The sequence below is a fragment of the Miscanthus floridulus genome, chromosome 6 (assembly GCF_019320115.1).
Source record: "Miscanthus floridulus cultivar M001 chromosome 6, ASM1932011v1, whole genome shotgun sequence".
NCBI lineage: Eukaryota > Viridiplantae > Streptophyta > Magnoliopsida > Poales > Poaceae > Miscanthus > Miscanthus floridulus.
Window position 1 is genome coordinate 88,677,457 of NC_089585.1, and position 3,987 is coordinate 88,681,443.

The window sequence follows — 3,987 nt, forward strand, 5'->3', positions numbered from 1 at the left end:
CCTCCCCCTCCTATTTAAAGAGGGGGCTTAGCAGCTAAGGAAAGGCGAAAGGTTTGGACGAAAAACTCTCTGCCTTCCCCTATTCAATACAAATGTGAAATCAATGCTGACAGAAATATGAGGGGACGCGCCGGAAATGACAGGACGTGCTCTGGTCGATGGGACGCCGCCTGGTAAGCTAGAACGTCACCCGAGCATGGCCCGCCACTAATGTGCCCCAGGCACGAGTACCGGGGCACACTAAAAGGTCCTAATATGGCTAGAGGGGGGGGGTGAATAGCCTATTTAAAAATCTACAAATCAACTAGAGCAATTTGATTAGTATGACAAATAGCGTAATGCAAACTTGCTCTAGCTCTACAAGGGTTGCAAGCCACCTATCCAACAATTCTAGTTGCAATGATTACTTAGGCACACAAACTTGCTATGTAATTACTCACTAAGAGCTCTCAACGTTGCTACTCTAAAGAGCTCAACTAGATGAATATAAATAATAAAGCAAGCTCTCAAATCTAATTACACTAAAGAGCTTGTGTCAACTAGTTTGCAAGAATGTAAATAAGTGAGTAAGGTGATTATACCAACGTGTAGGGGATGAACCAATCACAAGATGAATATATAGCCAATCACCGAGAGAATGCCAAAGACAAGAGACAATCGATTTTCTCCCGAGGTTCACGTGTTTGCCAACACGCTACGTCCCCGTTGTGTCGACCAACACTTGGTGGTTCAGCGGCTAAGAGGTGTTTCACAAACCTCGTCCACACGATTGGACACCGCAAGAACCGACCCATAAGTGAGGTAACTCATTGACACGAGCAATTTACTAGAGTTCCCTTTCGGCACTCCGCCGGGGAATGTACAACTCCCCTCACAATCACCGAAGGCGGCCACGAACAATCACCAACTCGTGCCGATCCTTCACCGCTGCTCCAACCATCTAGGTGGTGGCAACCACCAAGAGAAACAAGCGAAATCCGCAGCGCAACACGAATACCAAGTGCCTCTAGATGCAATCACTCAAGCAATGCACTTGGATTCTCTCCCAATCTCACAATGATGATGGATCAATGATGGAGATGAGTGGGAGGGCTTTGGCTAAGCTCACAGGGTTGTTATGTCAATGAAAATGTGCAAGAGTTATCCCTTGAGCTGGCCATGGGGCTATAAATAGAGCCCCCATCAAATAGAAATGTTGTACCCCTTCACTGGGCAAAACACGCTCTGACCGGACGCTCCGGTCATACCGACCGGACGCTGGCCCTCAGCGTCCGGTCGCCCGATGGACGCCACGCGTCACCAGCTTCAAACGCTATTCGTCAGATTTCAACGGCTACGAAGCTGACCGGACGCTCCGGTCAAAACTGACCAGACGCTGACCAGCGTCTGGTGCTCAACCCTACCCACTGTGCCGTCTAACAGCTCGACCGGACGTAGCCTTTTAGCGTCCGGTCGCTGAGTGACCCAGCGTCCGGTCAGTAGACCGACGCCAGCATCATTTCGACCAACTCCATTTCAACTCTAACTTCTTCACCCTTGCTCAAATGTGCCAACCACCAAGAATTTTGCATCCGGCGCAATAGAAAATAGACATTTCATTTTTCCAAAAGCGCCGAAACCCAAACCCATCTCAACCCTGCAAACACCTTGTGCACATGTGTTAGCATATTTTCACAAATATTTTCAAGGGTGTTAGCACTCCACTAGATCCTAAATGCATATGCAATGAGTTAGAGCATCTAGTGGCACTTTGATAACCACATTTCAATACGAGTTACACTCCTCTTAATAGTACGGCTATCTATCCTAAATGTGATCACACTCACTAAGTGTCTTGATCACTAAAACAAAATGGCTCCTACATTTTATACCTTTGCCTTGAGCCTTTTGTTTTTCTCTTTCTTCTTTTCCAAGTTCAAGCATTTGATCATCACCATGCTATCACCATTGTCATGATCTTCGTCATTGCTTCATCACTTGGAGTAGTGCTACCTATCTCATAATCATCTTGATAAACTAGGTTAGCACTTAGGGTTTCATCAATTAACCAAAACCAAACTAGAGCTTTCACACGCTCACCTACAGGCGACTCTCCGCTTCCCCAGGCAGGACCAGGGGACAACCCAACGATGGAACCTCCTTCTAGGGGGAGCCCAACGGGCCTCCTAGGTCGATCGGGCGGCCCAGGCAAAACAACGAACGAACGAACGACTCAAAGATAAGCATCCCTGTTTATTGACTTTGAGTGTTGAATTCTTTGTCGAGCTTCCGACCCCAGGAACGGCAGAGGCACGGACATCGCTCGGGGGCCGCCGAGGGTGTCTGTTTGTCTAAAACACCCTCTTAGCCCAACCCTCCTTATGTTTGAAAAACCAGAAGCACGGCGTATGGGAACAAAACGTGAATACAACTGGGCAAACCAACAGACCCTACGCCCCGACGGCTACGGTGTTTTTTGTTCACCAGCATAATCACATTCACAGTTCCTCACATTACTAGCCCTAGCTCCCTCCTTCCCGAAAGGAGTTTGGAGGGGTCCACCTGTAGAGCCCCCCTTCAGGGGGAAGCTGGCAGATCGCTTAAAAATCAATCAAAAAATGAAAGTAGCGATACTTGTGCAGGTTACGCCGGCCTCGTTGAAAACATCGGACCTGAACCTGGCTCGGACACGTCTGGTAGGAGCTTCCCATGGCTCATACCACCAAGGTAACATTACCAACCCCCGCTTTCGTTTCAATTAAACTATATGTTAAATTCATACGTCCAAACATTGCATATGCAAATTCTTGCATCCCAACGCTTCGTGTCGCGTCACGAAGTGGTAGCCGCTTCATTCAATATGAGCGACGCCTGACCAGGGTTTGAAGGCCGGCCTATGAAGGGCTTGAGGCCGCCTCGTGTCAAATAGAGCCAGGGGAGGAAAACCGAAATGAGCCCCAGCGGCCTTGCCCGACCCTGCCCAGAAACAGACAGGGACATTTCGACCTTTCTCGTTTGATTATAACCTCAAGCTGGACCCATAGAATCTCCGACGAGGAGAGGCCAATGGGGCACCTGAGCCTAGCAAATGGCTCAGGCATCTGCCAGGAGGTGGGTTAAGAAGTAGTGGAATGCAACATGAGGGCTCTGCCGACCCCGTTAGCGAATGATGGATCCGGATTCCACACAAACATACCCGTTAGCGAGCTCATTGAGCGCGACACTCAAGCCATCGAGGCAACTGTTGTCAACTCAACCCCCCTCGGTCGTAGAAACTGAGGACGGGGTAGCACGCGAAAACACGGCCGACCCCTAGCCGACCCTCAAGGGCTTGGGGGCTCGAGCCACTCGATCCAAGATCAAGAGATCGAGGTTCGATGGCTGACCAGCAAAGGGTCCTAGGCCGCCTCACGTTGAACAAGAGCTAGGGGAGAAAACACAGATGAGCCTCAACGGCCTTTGCCCAACCCGCATTAAGGCGAATAGGTCATCTCAACCTTCTGGTTCAATCTAGCCTCTAGCCGAGCCCATAGAAACCCCATTGAGGGGGAATCTATTGGAAGGCGGGCAAAGGAGTAACGGAACGCCCCCCGAGGGCTTCGCCGATGCCGCCGTGAAACAAACGGGATCGGAGTCCGTCCGAACATCCCCGTTAGCGAGCTCATAGCGCACAGTCACACAGCGATCATCGAAGTCCTAGGTAAGAGGTACGAGTAAACATAAATGTAAGTTCACCTCCCTCGCTCCGGTCTCCAGTAACATCCGACCCTAGCAACCGCAAGGGGTTGGATCTCACTCGGGGGCTGATAAAGGTATGGGTACCTCCTTTCTCTTTTCAAAAAAACATTACATTAGAGCTCCTCCTCGCATCAAGACTAGCGGCAAGATTCGGGGGAACAAACTGGCAAGATGGCGTCGTTGCCGGGGATCGAACTTGGGTCACCCGCGTGAGCCCACGCCCCGATAGCTATGGTAATTTTGCTCACCAGCACACTTAAAATTTCCTCC